General features: G+C 46.4%; 1 long non-coding RNA gene across 1 annotated transcript in view; it reads right to left on the bottom strand.

Moving 5' to 3' along the window:
- Positions 1-547: 547 nt before the first annotated feature.
- LOC120396555 overlaps positions 548-20,841 on the bottom strand; it is a 38,145-nt gene continuing 17,851 nt past the window's right edge. Inside the window, exon 2 of the long non-coding RNA XR_005593224.1 lies at positions 548-924. This is a non-coding gene — a long non-coding RNA (uncharacterized LOC120396555). The remainder of the gene's footprint in view (positions 925-20,841) is intronic.

The following is a 20,841-nucleotide window of genomic DNA, read 5'->3' as shown; positions in this document are numbered from 1 at the left end:
AGTGTATCCACACATGGTGTTTGCATCACTGTAACTGATTTAAATTAAATCAATTCAACTTCAATTCAAGCCCTAAATTATGCTAGCTGGTAAAGCCCCCTAAGGTCCTTTACACTGGGCAGGTATCACTGGAGTGCAACATGCTCTGGTCATACTCCTCCCATCCCTGATACACCCCTTGCACTAAGGGGTCTAGGAGGTGGTAGCACAGAGATGACTGCTGACCCTGATTCCCTTGCCCTAGGGTAGCACTCAGTTGCCCCATTCTGGCAACTTTCTGGCCCCTTTATTCCTCCAAAGTCATGCAAAGGAGCTGGAACAGGGACCAGAACCTAACCCAATATTTTAACAGATCAGGGTAATTTTAATCTAAACTTCAGGACAACTCCTAATGATTCCCTGAAGTGTAACACCATAACCCATTATTAGTTGAGCCTCTTATTAAGTTATTTCCTTCCTACATTTCCTTCCAGATGTCAGACTGGATTTTTTTTTTCTGCTGAGAGCACTATTTTTAAAACCAAAGAATTGAATGATATTAAGATAGTAGGTGTTGTACTGTACAGTGTGTTATATAATGGGGTATTTATAACAGATCTTATGCAGCCAGTTTATAATCAGAAGTAATAGTACCATTTTGCCATTCAGTCTGCTTAGGGATGCTGCAATAAATTCAGAGCAGACATAGATTTGCTGCAGCCGGTGTATGATGGGAAAGTTTTGTGCATTTTTGCTTATACAGTTTTCATAACTCTTTTATCCATTCCTCTGAAGAGAAGCAGTAATAATATGAGAATAGGATTGCGTGATAATGAACCCAGATTTGCGCATCTATGCAGATCTCCAGTCACCTCCAAGATGCCACCTTAAGTCCAGGAACCCTTTCTGGTCAGCAGCCTGTCATCAAAAGACAAGTGGTGGATTCTGTGGGAAAACAGAGTGGTCAAGAATCAAGACCTGATTATGGATCCTACAGTCTAACCAGCTGACTTTCCCACATCATGTAAGATAAGAATCACAGCAAATTGGATCAGAATTTCACATAGGCATTGCAGTTACCTACTCACAATGGCAAATGAAGGACAGCCTGATATGTGAATGTGAAGAAGACATCCAAACCATGGAACATCTAGTGAACTGCTGCCCTCTAAGATCCTTCTCCAAAGAGACAGCCTTGATTCATTCCATGTCACCAGAAGCCATAGAGGAGATAACAAACTTGGACATTGACTTTTAATGTTTCTTTTTCAAGTTTCCATACAAAAAAAAGAAGGAAAAAACTCTAATATTATGAGCCTTGCCAACGCCAAACATTCAAATATCATGAGTCAGGCTCAAAAAGTCATGGGATTTTACAAAAATAATTAATTTTGAGTTCTTTTTATTTGCTTTCCAGTATTTGAGCCTTTAGGTGCACACCAGTCAGATTTTCAAGCTTCTCTTTGCCACCTTAAGGGCTAGAAACTTATACTTTTTTTTTAAAGTTGATATTCTCATGTAATCTCATGATTCCCAGAGAGCCAGGACTTTAAGAAAAACACCAAATATCATGAGACTTGTGATGAAATTGCGAGAGTTGGCAAACAGTACATCATGGGCCAATGTAGTGCAGCACAACTGGGTATAAACAACACTAAAACAAACTAATACAAAACACACACAGTAATGTGTTTAAAGAGCATTACAGCTGTGATACAGATGGGCAGAATCCAAGAAATTCCAAGTTAAAGTAGATGCTCCCTTCTTAACTAACACCACTGTGAAGAAGTAAAACCAACAGTGAATGAAGGTTTGAGTCTAATCTGAACTATAGTCGAGGGCACAGGGGATAAATGGGGACCTTCCAGATCCCTGACTTCCCACACCGGACCTAGTGGACTTCTGTTGCATATTGGGAGCACGAGCAACAGCTAGAAGGAGTCTTCACAGCCTCCTGACCTTCACATGCAGCCTGGTATGAGACATGGCCTCTAGGTATTTTTTAATCTATTCCTTTATTGCCATTGGTTGTTGGTCCTGCTATATCCTGCTCTTCTCTTAACATGGCAACCTTTCAATTCCTCCACCTCACACCCTCCATCTATGCATGTTTCTCTTTCTTTCTCTCTCACATCTTCTTGTTCCTTTTTACCTCCCTCTGTTTTCCTCTCTTTGCTCACTCCCCTTTGTTAGTCCCACAATCTCTTACTCTCCCTCATTTCCACCCCAGGGAGCCTCCTAACCTCTTAAACCCAGTTCAAAACAAATAGTGAAATTAATTAGTCAGGACTAACAAATATATAAAAATGGATGTCTGTATGTGTACACACACACACACACACACACACACACGTGTGATTGCCATTAGCATGAACACTTTGCTTGGGTACAGTATCCAAGCAATTCCCCCTGCCTTTCATTTCCTTCTGTGTGTTTTTAGATTATATATGGGGCAGGGACTATATCTTCTTATATGTTCAAAATGTGTTAAACATTGTGTGAACACTACTGCAATATAAACACTAAATAATAATTATACACAAAGCATATATAACCAGGGATCTAGAAGCATTTGCTATTGTGCCACTAAAATGGATTTATAATAATCTTCCACTTTCATCCAAGGATCTCAATCACTTTTCACTATATGGCATTATATTATTATCTTTTAGAAGAGAGAGACTGGAGACTGAGAGAGAGAGTGACTGACTTAAAGTCAGTCAGTGTCAGTGTGAGAAGAGAAGAGAGAAAACCAGAACAGATATCTCAGACCCCACTCCACTCTCCGACTCAAGCTCACTCTCCCACAGTTGTCCTTTAAAACAAAAAACTGATAGTAAATGATAGTAAATCTGAACCACAGACAGAGACAGAGCAGAAATGAAAAAAAAAATATGTGGTCCACCCAGTTCTGTGAATTCATGCAACCCCAATGGAGTCAGTGGATTACATGAGAATCAAGAATGAGAGCAGAATCAAGTGTAATATTTTTATTTATATTTCTATATTTTTTGAAAAATTAAATCTGTGCCAAAAGGCTGTAAAATTCTACTGTACTGAAAGGAAGGATACACGTAGTTTAATGCAGGAGCAGGCAGCCACTGTAGCCTAGAAATTGGGTTGAAAATCTCACAAAAAATGTTTCTTTCAGTGTTTTTCAATATTTCCTCAATTGGGCCAATTCATTAATTAATATTTCCAGAATAACCTATGCCAGGAAGTGCTAGAGCATAGACAGCTGTAAGATTTAGATGCTGTTAGTCTTGAGTGATAGCCAAAGGTTTGTGCCTCTTCTTACTTTAGTTGAGCCAGTTCACACATCCCTAGTAAATATGTGAGAATGTAGTTTGTGTACAGCAAGTATGATGCACTTGCACAGATGTACCATATAATTATATAACTTAATTGACTCATACAATACCAGTTAAGACATCTAGTCCATTCCCCCAGCCAATGTAATAATTCTAAACACTGTGACAAAGTTCCTCCTCTACCTTGGTGGGTCCTGCACTTGTTGGCAGATTTGCTCACCTCAGTGATCTTCCCCACAGTCTGGTTCAACTCCTCCTGTGTCTGATCAGGAGTTGGGAGGTTTGGGGGGAACCCAGGCCTGCCCTCTACTCCGGGTTCCAGCCCAGGGCCCTGTGGATTGCACCTGTCTATAGTACCTCCTGTAACAGCTGCATGACAGCTACATCTCCCTGGGCTATTTCCCCATGGCCTCCTCCAAACACCTTCTTTATCCTCACCACAGGACCTTCCTCCTGGTGTCTGATAATGCTTGTACTCCTTAGTCCTCCAGCAGCACACCCTCTCACTCTCAGCTCCTTGTGCCTCTTGCTCCCAGCTCCTCATACACACTTCCTCTCCTCTGGCTCCCCCATCCCTGACTGGGGGTGAGCTCCTTTTTAAACCCAGGTGCCCTGATTAGCCTGCCTTGATTGGCTGCAGAAGTTCTAATCAGCTTGTCTGCCTGCATTGGTTCTAGCAGGTTCCTGATTACTCTAGTGCAGCCCCTGCTCTGGTCACTCAGGGAACAGAAAACTACTCAGCCAGTGACCAGTATATTTGCCCTCTACCAGACTCCTATACCCCACTGGCCTGGGTCTGTCACAACACTTAAAGTCTATAGCACTTTACAAACATTAACTAATTAATCTTCACAACATCCCTGGGAAGTAAGTAAATATTATCATCCACGTTTTACAGATGGAAACACACAGATGACCCAATACTGGTTCCACTGAAATCAGTGTCAAAACTCCCCTTGACATAAATATGACCACCATTTAGCCCATATTGAGCTTGGCTGAGATCCTGAAAGGTATGTAGATGCCTAACTCCCATTAAAAGTGCTGAGTGCCCTCAGTCTCCACTGACTAAAATAGGAATCATCGTTTCACAAGACTTACCCCATACAGTTCAAGGCCAACATTTTTTAATGCATTTGATATTTGGCACTTAGATCCCAATTTAGGGACATAAGTAAATGAGAGTTTCTGGCCCCTGAATATGGCTCCAGATGCCTAAAAGGCAGGTTATGTTAATTCACAGACATTATTTATGTCCTGGTCTACACTAGAAAGGGTATCAGCAACAGGTTTGGCATGGGTCAGATGTACACGGTTTAAATGCAAGTGGAGACTGGAACAAGCTATGTCCAGCCCCTTCCTCTTGGACTACATTCTCAAGGGAACTGTGTGCAGCTGAAGCAGCACTGAGCCTTGTGCTGACATCAGTTGTCAGCAACAGAAGATTTTTCTGCAGTAGATCAGGCTGATGAGTACAGTGCTTTTGTGTCATGGTGTGGCCTCTGCAGTCTCAGCAGAAACAGGGATATTGTGGTAGAACAGACAGCTCAGTTTAATAGAAAGATGAATAACTTGGGTTCAAAAACAAACACACACTGGTAAACCATCCAGGACATGGAGACGCTCTCTGAGCTGCTACACAGATGTTCTCTCAGTCTCAACTCCAGCTGTCCTCAGAAAGGGGCTCTGAACAGCTGCCTCAAAAGTGGGACAAAAGGCATTAAAGATACAGGGCCAAATCTGGAGTCCACAGAAATCAATGGGAAAACTCCCATTGATTTCAATCAGACTAAGATTTGCAGCCTGATCCAATGCCCACTGAAATCAATGGAAAGCATTTCATTAACCACAATGGGCTTTGGATAAGGCCTTTGATCCACAAGGACACAGATTCATGTCAGTGGATGTTCCCATTGTTAATGGATCTGATCCATATTTACAACGTAAAAACCACAGAGAACATGTCAGCAAAATCGTGACTCTACTAATTATCCTCTTTCAATTTCATTAAAATGGTATTTTGTTTAATTGCAGACTTCTGTCCAGTGTGCTTTGTGGGTTTTTTTCTATATTTAAATAAAAACCATCACTGAGTTAAGCAAACATTTTAGATGCAAAACTCCCAGCTTCATTAGTCTTGTATTGTTCAAAAATTGCCAAGCTACTCTTTTACAATTTTTTCCCTGAAATGTCAAATTTCAACCAGAGAAAATATTTACAGCTGTGTTATATAAACTAATGACAAACAGAGATTAAAGTGAAAGTGCTGGCAAAACTTTATCTGTAGCAGCACTGAAACTAGTGACACTGTAATAAATAGGCTCCGTGCTATTGGTTTACTGTTTAATGACCTACTATTAGAAACGTTTCAAAAGTGGTAAGTGATTTTGGGACCATTTATGTGCTTCGAGTTGAGCACCAAAACTGAGACTTTCATTAGGCACTTTTGAAAATGTAATCTTGGAGTATTTCAGTGAAGAGCAAGTTCTCTGGGGGCAGAAACTATCTAGATTTCTGTAACAGTGCAGCACAAAGCTCATGGTAGATAAGACCTGGATCTCTAATGTAAACAACAAGCAGATTTTTTAAAATTCCAAAACTTTGGGCACACATATGGTTTTTTCCACTTTGTAGGTCACCACTAAAAGAAAAAGACATATTATTGTAATATGAGAAGCTGTGATATTTTCCTATTTTTGACTGCAATGTTGTGATGAGATACAGTAAGAAAAATGTTTCCTTTTTAATGACTATCACCATAACATAATAACAAGAGATGTACTGTAATTTAGCTAAATCTGCCTTACTATTTGCTGAAAGCCCTTGGCGGACAGTAATTTTATATGCTGTTTGTTGATGTGTGCATTAAAACGATCTCTAAAGGAAGGCTATAAAAATACATCCAGATTCTACACTATTCAAGAGAGCAGCACAATACCCCACACTGGGTTTAGACTAGATAGTAATAATACCTATGCCTAGTCTAACTAGTGTTTCCACCACTGCTACTATCAGTGGAGCTGTCTTATTGCTAAATTTCATTGCACTGCAACCCCCCAAAATTACTACGTGGCCCTATGAGGGGGGACCGAAGCCTGAGCCCCCCCAATCCTTGCTGCCCTGGGGTGGGAGGGCCAAAGCCCAAGCCCCTCCACCCTGGGTGAGGGGCCAAAGCCGAAGCCCAGGGATTTCAGCACCAGGCTGGGGCCTGCTACCTGAGCCCCATCACCAAGGGCTGAAGCCCTCGGGCTCCAGCTTTGGCCCCGGGTCCCAGCAAGTCTAAACCAGCCCTTATGGCCCCGTTAAAACAGGGTCGAGACCCACTCTGGGGTCCTGACCCACAGTTTGAGAACTGCTGTGCTAGACCAATGGCGGGAAAGTGTAAGTGTAGATAAGGCCTTACTGGCATGGTGGGCTATAAACATGGTTAAGATTGTGGCCTAAGTAATAACCAGCCAATGTTCTATTAATTATTTACTACCCTTCCATGTATAGCAATAATTTCAGAAATGTAATAAACATAAATTGCTGCTCTGTGTGGTGGAGTATTATATATATCATTTGAATTGTTGGCTTATAGTTTCATTTGCTAATTAAGGGTTATTGATAATTCTGTTTATTGTTTTTACTATGATTTCTCATTAACATTCAAAAGTATGTACACAACTACTTCAGTCATATCTGGACTAGTGGTTTTCATTTACTAATATTTATATTAGCACCTTTCATCCAACAATCCCCAAACACTTAACAACCTCTATGTGTTGATTACAGTATATATCCAGTACTGAAATGCAGCTGCCTAAGGGGGAGAATGTGGCAGCCTTTCATAAGCTCTCGTCAAAACCACACAAAAGAAAGTGAATATACCACAGAAAGTTGGAACATGAAGGGAACGTTGGGCATGACTATACCCCAGGGCCAGCTCCAGACCCCAGCGCGCCAAGTGCGCGCGTGGGGCGGCATTTTAACGGGAGGGCAGCAGGCGGGTCCGGCGGACCTTCCGCAGTCATGCCTGTGGGAGGTGCACCGGAGCCGCGGGACGACCGGACCTCCCGCAGGCATGCCTACAGAAGCTCCACCGTAGGCGCGGGACCAGCGGCACGTCTGCGGGAGGTCCCGCGAAGGCGCGGGACCGGCGCCTGGCAGCGCGAGCGGCGCAGCGCGCCACCCTGCTTGGGGCGGCAGAATTCGTAGAGCCGCCCCTGCTATACCCCCACCCCCCCAAAAAAGCCAGAAAATTCGTGGAAGTTAGGCACCTGGCACTTTTGAAAATCCCACTAGATGCTTATCTGCATTCTTAGGTGCCTAAATATCCTTTAAAATCTGTTCCTCTTTGCTTTCTCTTATTATAGCCTTTTATTTTATTTAGGATAGATTTCATGATGTTATCTTTCACCATCATGGGTTTGGCTCTGGTTGCTATAGTTTAAAGTTCAACAAAGTGAAAAATCACCTCTGCTACTTGTCTCAGATTTAGAGACTCTAGGAACACATGAAGACCAAAGATAGTGACCACACATACATTCACAAGTACAAAGCCTAATCTATTTTACAAATTTTATTAGTGTAACAAGCAAGGTTATGATTACCCAAACATATATAAATCTTATGAATACCCATGCACATGGTATAAATATAGTCATACTCATATCCTTAAAGATATTCTTAGGATCTGATGGAGTCCTCACCAATTGATCATCAGCAGAAGGATAGTTCCTGCTGGGAGTTTTCCCATAGGCATTCCCACTTTTACCCAACCAGGGAATCCTCTTTTATATTGTAATTCTGACTACACCTAATACCCCATGTATGTGCATGGGGTATTAGGTGAAGGTATCAACCCTCTTTTCCTTATCTGTACTTCCACACCCCTGAGCACCATAATTAAACTGACTAACCCCTGGTGTAGATGCATCTAAGCCCTGGTCTACACTACGAGTTTAGGTTGAATTTAGCAGTGTTAGATCGATTTAACCCTGCACCTGTCCACACTACAAAGCCGTTATTTTTTACTTAAAGGGCTGTTAACATCGATTTCTGTACTCCTTCCCCAACGAGGGGATTAGTGCTGAAATTGACCTTGCCGGGTCGAATTTGGGGTAGTGTGGTCGCAATTCAATGGTATTGGCCTGCGGGAGCTATCCCAGAGTGCTCCATTGTGACCACTCTGGACAGCAGTCTCAACTCAGATGCACTGGCGAGGTAGACGGGAAAAGGCCCACGAACTTTTGAATCTCATTTCCTGTTTGGCCAGCGTGGCAATCTGCAGGTGAGTGCAGATCTCATTAGCAGAGGTGACCATGATGGAGTCCCAGAATCGCAAAAGAGCCCCAGCATGGACCGAACGAGAGGTACAGGATCTGATCGCTGTATGGGGAGACGAATCCGTGCTATCAGAACTCCATTCAAAAAAACAAAATGCCCAAACATTTGAAAAAATCTTAAAGGGCATGAAGGACAGAGGCTATAACAGGGACCCACAGCAGTGCTGCATGAAACTTAAGGAGCTGAGGCAAGCCTACCAAAAAAACAGAGAGGCAAACGGCTGCTCCGGGTCAGAGCCCCAGACATGCCGCTTCTGTGACGAGCTGCATGCCATTCTAGGTGGTGCAGCCACCACTACCCCAGCCCTGTGCTTTGACTCCATCAATGGAGTAGCACACAACAGGGATGCGGGTTTTGGGAACGAGGAAGATGATGATGAGGAGGTTGAAGATACCTCACAGCAAGGAAGCGGAGAAACCATTTTCCCCAACAGCAAGGAACTTTTTCTCACCCCGGACCTGGAGTCAGTAACCCCCGAACCCACCCAAGGCTGCCTCCCAGACCCGCCAGGCAGAGAAGGGACCTCTGGTGAGTGCACCTTTGTAAATATTATACATGGTTTAAAAGCAAGCGTGTTTAATGATTAATTTGCCCTGGCATTCATGGCCAGTACAGCTACTGGAAAAGTCTGCTAATGTGTCTGGGAATGGAGCAGAAATCCTTCAGGGACATCTCCATAAAGCTCTTCTGGATGTACTCCCAAAGACTTTGCAAAAGGTTTCTGGGGCGGGCAGCCTTATTCCGTCCTCTATGGTAGGACACTTTACCACACCAGGCCAGTAGCACGTAGTCAGGAATCATTGCATAACAAAGCATGGCAGCGTATGGTCCCGATGTTTGCTGGCATTCAAACAACATCCATTCTTATCTCTCTGTGTTATCCTCAGGAGAGTGATATCATTCCTGGTCACCTGGTTGAAATAGGGTGATTTTATTAAGGGGACATTCAGAGGTGTCTGTTCCTGCTGGGCTGTTTGCCTGCGGCTGAACAGAAATGTTCCCTGCTGTAGCTACACGGTGGGGGAAAGAGGGAAGCGGTCATCCCAGACAATTGTGGTGGGGGTGAGTGGTTAGTTGGGTTTTTGCTGCACGTTAACATGAAAACTGCAGCCTCTCCTCCTTTTAAATGGCCAACTCATTTTAAATGGCCAACCCAACGGCTGCTTGGTATGGGAAATGAGAACGCTGCTGCTGGTTGAAACCATTCCCACAAGTTATCAAGGTTAAGAAAGCCAAAAGACTGTGTCTTACCATTGCTGCCTGCAAGCCAAATTCTGTTGCCCGGCCCTGCATGAAAGATCTCTTACACCAAACCGGCATACCTTCAATAAGAGGCAAAATGAGACCTTGTACTGAAAGCACATGTGCTATGTAATGTTAACAGCAAGGTTTACCATGAAAGAGTCTACCCATTATTCTCTAAAATGTGTCTTTTTAACTACCACTCTCCCTTTTTTTTCCTCCACCAGCTGAAAATGTTTCAACGCTCACACTATCTTCTCTTTCCCAGAGACCAGCGAAGATTAGAAGGCAAAAAAAATGCACTTGCGATGAAATGTTCTCTGAGCTCATGCAGTCCTCCCACACTGAAAGAGCCCAGCAGAATGCATGGAGGCAGACAATGTCAGAGTCCAGGAAAGCACAATATGAACGCGAGGACAGGTGGCGTCAGCTTGATGACAGAAGGCAAGAGGCAATGCTGAGGCTACTGGAGGAACAAACTGATATGCTCCAGCGTATAGTTGAGGTTCAGGAAAGGCAGCTTGAGCACAGACCACTGCTACAGCCCCTGTATAACCAACCGCCCTCCTACCCAAGTTCCATAGCCTCCTCACCCAGATGCCCAAGAATGTGGTGGGGGAGCCTCCGGGCACCCAACCACTCCACCCCAGAGGACTGCCCAAGCAACAGAAAGCTGGCATTCAATAAGTTTTAAAGTGCAGTGTGGCCTTGTCCTTCCCTCCTCCCCCACCCCACCCAGTGCTTCCCAACTCCTCCCCCCTGCCCCGGCTACCTTGGCAGTTATCCCCCTATTTGTGTGATGAATTAATAAAGAATGCATGAACGTGAAGCAACAATGACTTTATTGCCTCTGCAAGCGGTGATCGAAGGGGGGAGGGGAGTGGTTAGCTTACAGGGAAGTAGAGAGAACCAGGGGAGGGAGGGTGTCCATCAAGGAGAAACAAACAGAACTTTCACACCTTAGCCTGGCCAGTCATGAAACTGGTTTTTAAACTTTCTCTGATGCGCACTGCACCCTCCTGTTCTCTGCTAACCGCCCTGGTGTCTGGCTGTGTGTAATCAGCAGCCAGGCGGTTTGCCTCAACTTCTCACCCCACCATAAATGTCTCCCCCTTACTCTCCCAGATATTGTGGAGCGCACAGCAAGCAGTAATAACAATGGGAATATTGGTTTCGCTGAGGTCTATCTGGGTCAGTAAACTGCGCCAGCATGCTTTTAAACGTCCAAATGCACATTCTACCACCATTTTGCACGTGTTCAGCCTATAGTTGAACAGCTCCTGACTACTGTCCAGGCTGCCTGTGTATGGCTTCATGAGCCATGGCATTAAGGGGTAGGCTGGGTCCCCAAGGATAACTATAGGCATTTCAACATCCCCAATGGTTATTTTCTGGTCTGGGAAGAAAGTCCCTTGCTGCAGCTTTTGAAACAGACCAGAGTTCCTGAAGATGCGAGCGTCATGTACTTTTCCCGACCATCCCACGTTGATGTTGGTGAAACGTCTCTTGTGATCCTCCAGTGCTTGCAGCACCATTGAAAAGTACCCCTTGCTGTTTATGTACTGGCTGGCTTGGTGGTCCGGTCCCAAGATAGGGATATGGGTTCCGTCTATCGCCCCACCACAGTTAGGGAATCCCATTGCAGCAAAGCCATCCAATATGACCTGCACATTTCCCAGAGTCACTACCCTTGATATCAGCAGCTCTTTGATTGCATTGGCTACTTGGATCACAGCAGCCCCCACAGTAGATTTGCCCACTCCAAATTGATGCCCGACTGACCAGTAGCTGTCTGGCGTTGCAAGCTTCCACAGGGCTATCGCTACTCGCTTGTGAATTGTGAGGGCTGCTCTCGTCTTGGTATTCTTGCACTTCAGGGCAGAGGAAATCAAGTCACAAAGTTCCATGAAAGTGCCCTTATGCATGCAAAAGTTTCACAGCCATTGGGAATAGTCCCAGACATGCAACACTATGCGGTCTCACCAGTCTGTGCTTGTTTCCTGGGCCCAGAATCGGCATTCCATGGCATGAACCTCCCCATTATCACCATGATGTCCAAATTGCCAGGGCCCGTGCTTTGAGATAAGTCTGTGTCCATGTCCTCATCACTCGCATCACCGCGCTGCCGTCGCCTTCTCTCCTGGTTTTGCTTCTGCAGGTTCTGGTTCTGCATATACTGCAGGATAATGTGCTCATAATTGCGGCAGTGATCTGAGCGGGCTCCATGCTTGCCGTGCTATGGCTTCTGCACTGAAAAAAGGCACGAAACGATTGTCTGATGTTGCTCCGACGGAAGGAGGGGTGACTGATGACATGGCTTACAGGGTTGGCACACAGAATGGCCCCCTCAAGGATTGAACTCAAAACCCTGGGTTTAGCAGGCCAATGCTCAAAGCACTGAGTTATCCCTTCCCCCCACTATTCACAGAGGGAGGGAGGAAGGGGCGGAAACAAATGAATACAAAACAAATCTGGTCTCTCTATTGTTTTGATCCACCCCATCTCTCTTATACATCTGAGGCTGGCAGCAGACGGTGCAGTAAGACTGCTAGCCATTGTCATCTCCTGGCTGCTCGCCAGAAGATGGTGCAGTACAACTGCTGGCCATCGTCGTCTCCCATTTATGTCCAGGCACCCCCAACCGACCTCACTGAGGTCGGCTAAAAGAGCACTCAGGAGACGACGTCGATGGCTACCAGTCATAATGCACCGTCTGATGCCAAAAGGCAAGGAACTGCTGCTGTGTAGCAATGCAGTCCCACATCTGCCAGCACCCAGGAGACGTATGGTGACGGTGAGCTGAGCAGGCTCCCTGCTTGCCATGGTATGTCGTCTGCACGGGTAACCCAGGAAAAAAGGCGAGAAATGATTTATTGCCGTTGCTTTCACCGGGGGGGAGGCCGTGGGCTGACAACATTTATCCAGAACCACCCACGACAATGTTTTTGCCCCATCAGGCACTGGGAGCTCGACCCAGAATTCCAATGGGTGGCGAAGACTGCAGGAACTGTGTGATAGCTACCTACAGTGCAATGCTCCAAAAGTCGACGCTAGCCTCAGTACTGTGGACGCACTCCGCCGACTTAATGGTCTTAAGTGGGGACACACACAATCAACTGTTTAAAATCAATTTCTAAAAAAATCGACTTCTATAAATTCGACCTAATTTCGTAGTGTAGATATACCCTAAATTAATGGAAGAATACTTCTGTTAACCTAGGTACCACCGCTCAGAGAGGTGGATTGTCTACAGTGACAGGAAAACCGCTTCTGTTGCTGTAGAAAGCATCTCCATCATGGAGTTACAGCAGCATAATTGCAGTGCTGTCGCTTTCCTGCTGTAGCACCATAGTGTAGATGTGGCCTTAGGGCTTGAAATGCTACACCGACAGCTGCAGCACTACAGCAACACAGCTGCAGCGCATCAGTGTAGATGCTCACTACACTTAATCCACTTCCCCAAGAGGCAGTAGCTAGGTGTATGGAAGAATTCTTCCATCGACCTACTGCTTTCTACACTGGGGGCTGGGTTGGCTTAACTACATTGCCCAGGAGTGTAAACATAGCTTGGTTAATGTAGCTGGATTGACTTAACTTTTGAGTGTAGATCTGGCCTTAGTCTCTAGTGACAAAGGGTTTGTTTCTCCACTATCTCGTCCCTTGTATACTCATTTACTAGGATTGTGACTTTTCTAATTGCTGGTATCCGGACCCCTGAGGCCCTGCCCCTTACCCTGCCTCTCCCCCCAAGGCCCCGCCCCTGCTCCACCTCTTCATTCAAGGCCCTGACCCTTATCTGCCTCTTCTCCAGGCCCCATTCTCTTCTCCACCTCTTCCCCCAAGGCCTCCCCCCATTGCTCGCTCATCTGCCTCCCTCCCCTTATCGCTCGCTGGATCATTTTTACTTCCCCCCCTCCCCCCAAAAAAACAAAAAAACAAACAAACTGGGCTCCCTCTTCTCCATGGCTGGGACGGGAGCTGCTGCAGCCTGATAAGGAGCCTGCCTGCAGGTAGAAGGTGGTCCCAGCTGAGCAGGGACTGGCATAGGTTAATGACCCGGCACCTCCCTCTGCCCCAAGTTAACCAGGCTTTTTGTGTCTGCTCAGTACATCTGACAGGACACTGCCAGGTCCCCTTTTTGACTGGACTTTCTGGTCGAAAACCATGCAGTTGGCAACCCTAAATGGCACCCGGACACAGATGCCAAAACTGGACTGACTGGGTATGGGTGGCAATCCTAACATTTACTCTTGGGCAAAGTGAATATAATATAATACGCTACCAAATGAGAAGTCTCTACTCACTGATACTGGTAGTAACATTTTGCACCTATTTTGCACTCATGTAAATAGCTACACCACAGTCAAGGCAGTGAAGAATTGGTCTAAGATATAGGCCTTAATAACGCTACATAATCCTCTGGTAGGTAATTTGTGCAGCACTTAAATAAAGGGGACACAATCAGAGCCTAACAAATAATACAGAATAATAATAGAGGGAGCTATTCATCATCTCAATGGGAAATGAATTTTCCCATTGCTGTCGCTACAGAGCGGGGAGATTGAAATAAATAAAGTGTTTTAATTAAAATAAAATGTAAATAATGAAGGACAAGGGAAATGCTAATCTTCTTCCAGTCTCCTCCAGAATGACAAGTGCTGCTTTTGGAAAGAGGGGCAGAGCCCATCCTCGGAAAGTGAAGGAAGAAGGAGAAGGTTACAAAAGGCAATGGGTGAAATCCTGGTCCCATTGATGTCATTTGGCTTTTTGCCATTGATTTCAGTGGGGCCAGGATTTCACCCAATGTTTTTAAAGAAAAAAAGAAAATAAATGCTCCGATTCCAGTTTTGATTGTCAGTTTTGTTAATACATTGCTGTGCTTACTAATATTAACATTTACATGGGTTGGCCTAAGTGTGGAGAGAGAGTTCACAACTTTGCTGCTACAATGGTTACTCCTGAGGGCATGCTGCACAAAAAAATTAAAAATTCTGTGCACAATACTTTAAAATTCTGCAAGTTTTATTTGTTAATAAATAAATGCAGAGGTTCCAGCATGGCAATGGGGAGCACAGACCACTGGCTGCACAAAGGTGGGAGATCACCCTGCAGCCCTCCCAGGGCACAGACTTAGTGGTGAGGCTGCACCCAACCCTGACACAGCACAAGGTCTGGGCCTGCCCCAGAAACACCATGAGGCCCTGCCTCTCTGTGGTGTGGGGAAAGCAGGCTCAACCAGGCAGGATCCAAGTGTGGAGGAGCTCAGTGTGGAGGGATCCAGGTGTGAAAGGATTCTGTATGGGACAATCTGGGTGCAGGCAGCGAAGTGGGAGGCCTAGGTGTGGGGGGATCTGGATGCACAGAGACTTGTTAGGGACAGAGTTTCAGGTGCAGGGCCTCTGCAGTGGCTTCCAGGTGAAGGTGGCTGGGGCTCAGCGGAGGGGTCTGAGTGTAGGGGGTCTCAGCGGGGGCGGGGTCTGGGTGCTGGGAGAGTGGGGCTTGGTGGGGTGGTGGTCTGGGTGCAGCTAGTTGTAGGTCAGTGGCATGGGGGTCTGGATGTGGGGGCTCAAGGTGGTGCAGGGAGTGGGGGCATCAGGGTTTGAGTGCAGGGAGCTCAGTCGGGGGTGGTCTGGGTGCAGGGGTGGGGGTCCAGGGGCAGGGGGTCTGGGTGCAAGGGGGGCTCCAGATGCATGGGTTGAGGTTCAGTGGGGTGGGATTTGGGTATGGAGGGCTAAGGGGATGTACTGGAAGAGGCTTGAGGTGACTGGGTATGGGAGGTCCAGATGCATAGGGGTTGGATGGATGGGGGAGCAGCTACCCATACAGTGACCCTTCCCCCCACAGATGAGGAGTGATGGGTTGAGGAAGCAGGGGAGGTGTGATGGGTTGGTTCACAGAAACCCCCTTGGGAACTGCCAACTAATGTGCCAAGACTACTTCTGCCCCTGTTTTCCCTGCCAGCTTGGGACTTCAGCACCCTGTCTTGTTGAGCCAGTTACACCGGTCTTCTCCATCACAGACCCAGGGTCTGAACCATGTGCCCCAAAGCTGCAGACATAACTGAAAGCAACTTAAGAAGTGTTCCTGTCTTTAACACTCAGATGCCCAACTCCCAGTGGGGTCCAAACCCCAGATAAATCAGTTTTACCCTGTATAAAGCTTATACAGGGTAAACTCATAAATTGTTCGCCCTCTGCAACACTGATATAGAAATATGCACAGCTGCTCCCCCCCCAGGTATTAATACATACTCTGGGCTAATTAATCATTAAAAAGTGATTTTATTAAATACAGAAAGTAGGATTTAAGTGGTTCCAAGTAGTAACAGACAGAACTAAGTGAATTACCAAGTAAAATAAAACATGCAAATCTAAGCTTTATACAGTAATAAAACTGAATACAGATAAAATCTCACCCTCAGAGATGTTTCAATAAGTTTCTTTCACAGACTGGACGCCTTCCTAGTCTGGGCACAATCTTTTCCCCTGGTACAGCCCTTGTCCCAGCTCAGGTGGTAGGTAGGGGATTTCTCATGATGGCTGCCCCCTTTGTTCTGTTCCACCCACTTATATATCTTTTGCATAAAGCGGGAATCTTTTGTCACTCTGGGTTCCCACCCCTCTTTCTCAATGGAAAAACACCAGGTTAAAGATGGATTCCAGCTCAGGTGACATGATCACATGTCACTGTAAGACCCCTAAGCCTTCATTCCTCCCAGTCTGACTCACAGAGAGGCCTGCCTGCAAACAGAGCCATCCACAGTCAATTGTCCGGGTTGATGGGAGCCATCAAGATTCCAAACCATCATTAATGGCCCACAATTTGCATAATTACAATAGGCCCTCAGAGTTATATTTCATATTTCTAGTTTCAGATACAAGAGTGATATACTTATACAAATAGGATGACCACACTCAGTAGAGGCTGAGGAAACTGGGATTGTTTAGTCTGCAGAAGAGAAGAATGAGGGGGGATTTGATAGCTGCTTTCAACTACCTGAAAGGGGGTTCCAAAGAGGATGGATCTAGACTGTTCTCAGTGGTAGAAGATGACAGAACAAGGAGTAATGGTCTCAAGTTGCAGAGGGGGAGGTTTAGGTTGGATATTAGGAAAAACTTTTTCACTAGTAGGGTGGTGAAGAACTGGAATGGGTTACCTAGGGAGGTGGTGGAATCTCCTTCCTTAGAGGTTTTTAAGGTCAGGCTTGACAAAGCCCTGGCTGGGATGATTTAGTTGGGTTTGGTCCTGCTTTGAGCAGGGGGTTGGACTAGATGACCTCCTGAGGTCCCTTCCAACCCTGAGATTCTATGATTCGATGATTATAAGCTTTGTAATGATACCTTACAAGAGACCTTTTGCATGAAGCATATTCCAGTTACATTATATTCATCCTCATCAGCATACTTTCATAAAATCATATAGCGTGCAATGTTACAGGAGGACACTGAGCTTCCTGCAGCTGGGGGAGGTTTCTGGGGGTGGATCTGACACAGCCCCCACCACTCGTTGCCGGGGAAGAGGAAGTCCCATCCTCTCCTGCCTTCAGCCCTGCCAGGACTAGCAGTGGCTCAGGATAGGAGCCACTGGCTGGGGTGTACCCAGCTCCGTGGTGATTTACCCCTCTGCTAGCTGCTCTGTGTGCCTGAAATGATCTGCCTGTGCTGCTAGGGAGTGCTGCGTGACTGCTCTTGCAGCTTCCATTTGCTTCCCTGTCAGAAAGTCATTTTTCTGCATGGAAGAAAAGAAATCTGCAGGAGACATGAGTTCTACACATGCACAGTGGTGCAGAATTCCCCCAGGAATAAATGATTTAGCTATTTCTCTCTAAGCATGGTGTGGACGTCCGGTGTCAGGGCTCGGCCCTCTCAGGCGCAGCTGGGACCCAGGGCGCCTCACTACAGACAGCAAGTAGGTCAGGGTCCAGACCCTTCAGCAGGGGTTGAGTGAACAAATAGTCTATAAGCCCAGGCCCTGGGTGTGACGTTATTGATATAAATGGGGACCATATAGAACATGGGTTGCAACCAAGGTCCTGTAGTGGCACCAAATCCTAAGTAAAGGGGGTCATATAAGGTGTCTTAGACCAGGTTCCGGGTTGCTGGTTATAATTATGCTGTCTGTATGTCTGTATCATTTTTAGTTGAAGTTATGAATGTTGGCTCTATGCTGTCAATATATCAAGTTTGTGCGGAAGCCTCCCAGACAAGCTGGTGTTAGCTCTGCCTAGCCTGTTTGATGGCCCATTAAGGACCATTAAGGACACAATGGACCCATGGAGAGAAGGCAGACACGCCTTGTGACTCAGCAAAGTATGCAGGGACTGGCTCATGTGACTCAAGGCTCCATTTTGCTGTAAAATTCCACAGTGAAGACAAAGGGATTCTTACACCTGGAAAAGTCTATATAAGCCTGATGCTTCGTCTCCATCTTGTCTTCAATCCTGCTTCTGACCTCTGGAGGGACTTTGCTACAAACTGAAGCTCTGCACAAAGGACTGAAGGACCCATCCCAGTGGGGGATGTTTTCCAGAGACTTAATCTAAACCTGCAGTTTACTCCAGCACTGCTGCAAGCCTGAACTAAGAACTTTGCCATTACTGTATGTAATTGATTGCATTTAACCAATTCTACCTCTCTTCTCTACCTTTTTCCCTTTGTAAATAAACCTTTAGATTTTAGATTCTAAAGGATTGGCAACAGCGTGATTTGTGGGTAAGATCTGATGTGTATATTGACCTGGGTCTGGGGCTTGGTCCTTTGGGATCGAGGGAACCTTTTTCTTTTATTGGGGTGTTGGTTTTCATAACCATTTATCCCCAGGACGAGTGCACTGGTGGTGATACTGGGAGACTGGAGTGTCTAAGGAAATTGCTTGTGTGACTTGTGGTTAGCCAGTGGGGTGAGACCAAAGTCCCTTTTGTCTGGCTGGTTTGGTTTGCCTTAGAGGTGGAACTGCCCTGTTTAAGCAATTGGTCCTGATTTGGCACTCTCAGTTGGGTCCCGCCAGAATCGCTCCGTCACACTGGGTCAGGGCGGGGCAATCAGCAGTTTAAAGCTCAGACCCTTCAGCGGGGGTTGAGCAAACAAATAGCAGTTCAGGGGCTCAGACCCTCGGGCAGGGGCTGAGCAAACAAACAGTAGTTCAGGGGCTCAGAGCCTCAGGCAGGGGCTGAGCAAACAAACAGTACAGTACCTAAGCCCAGGCCCTTGAGCAGGGCGGGGCAGCAAGCAGTTGACTAAGGTAAGTCCAGGCTCCTACGCCTGAGCGTTGATGTTAGGGGGAGACTGCCACCCGGGAATGGGGTGGCAGGGGGGACGCAGGCCCACCCACTCCACTGCATCCCAGACCGGGGCCCTAACAGCAGCAGTCAGCCAGCTGCTGTGTCAGTGGGGATCCTGGCCGCAATACACTGACATTGGCTCAGGGTCTGCTGCAGCCAGACTAGGGTCGGCTACCCCCGGGCCACTTCCAATCTCCCCCTCCATTGGTATCCCCGGCGTCTTCCGCAGTGTCCCACACCACTGGCTCCTCAGGGTACTGAGCGCTGGGTAAGCCAGGCTGCTCCTCAGGATACTGGGCGAGGGGAAGCTCAGGCAGCTCCTCTGGGCGGCAAGCACGGGGCAGGCTCGGCCAGTCCTCCTCCAGGTAGCGAGCCCGGGGCAGGCTCGGCCAGTCCTCCTCAAGGTAGCGAGCCTGGGGCAGGCTCAGCCAGTCCTCCTCAAGGTAGTGAGCGCAGGGCAGGCCCGGCCCAGCGGGAGCTAGAGCACTAGCGTCTGTCCTCTCCGGCGGCCAGCGGTCAACTGAGCGCTGGGGCCGGACCTTTATACTTCCTGTCCCGCCCCTTGACTTCCAGGGGGCAGGAACAGGCGGCGGTGGCTCTGCCCACTGTGGCGTCCATTCTGGCTCGGCCCTCTCAGGCACAGCTGGGACCCAGGGTGCCTCACTACACAGGGGTTACTGGTAATCTTTACAGAAACTATCTTCATGGCTGGAAAAAGTCAGAAATTTTGGCCAATTTTTTCAAAGGGGACCCTAATTTTGTCTACCCCAATTTTTACATGCTATAGCTTGGACCTGATTTTTCAAAAGTGCCCAGCACGCTCCATTCCAACTGACTTCAGTTGGTGTCGTGGGTCTTCAGCACCTCTGAAAATCACAGAAAATGTGTCTCAAAGGACAGCCAACAACTGAGGTACCCAAAACTAGTGGCCACTTTTGAAATGTTGGTCCTTAATTTCCTAGTTCCTGACCCCGTTTCCATTACACTCAAAGAAAACTCTCCCACTGACTCCAGTATGAACTGGTTTGAGTCATTTGTTAGGTGAGCAGATACTATGGTGAGGAGAATAGTAGAAATGCCTAGATCAATTAAATTTAAATTAATTGTTCTCAACCTTTTCCATGGTGGAACTCACTCCCATTTAAACATATGAGAAGGGAAGGCTACTTGTAACCTGTCAATTACATTAGATTAATACATGAAAGCTAGCCTTGAGAGCAAAGAATAACAAAAATGTGCAGAAAAAACCTAAATATTGGTATCCTGGATTTATTTATTTACACCTTCCAACTTTCCATTGTCTCTGGTTATATCTTACTTTGGGTCTCTCCTCCCTCCAACTGAGTCACACAGGCCTTGTTTACACTAGAGGGTTAAGTCATGTAAATTACACAACTTAAGTTACGTAACTTACATAACTTAAATCAACATAGTTTACATCAACTTAATGCGATGTCTACACCACGCTATGCCAACGGGAGAGTGCTCTCCCATCAACTTATCGTGTCTTCACCAGACCCACTAAATTAATCGCAGCAGTGCCAATTTAGCCCATAGTGAAGACAAGCCCACAGAACCTGGCTGCAACTCACCTGACCTCTGCCCTAGTTAAAATGTGTACACAGAGACGCCCTTAAAGCATGTCTACAATTTTAGATGATTAAGGGAGATGAATTTGAAAGTACATGAAAAAAAACAAAA

This window comes from Mauremys reevesii, linkage group 2 (assembly GCF_016161935.1).
Source record: "Mauremys reevesii isolate NIE-2019 linkage group 2, ASM1616193v1, whole genome shotgun sequence".
NCBI lineage: Eukaryota > Metazoa > Chordata > Testudines > Geoemydidae > Mauremys > Mauremys reevesii.
This window is presented reverse-complemented; position numbering and strand designations above follow the sequence as displayed.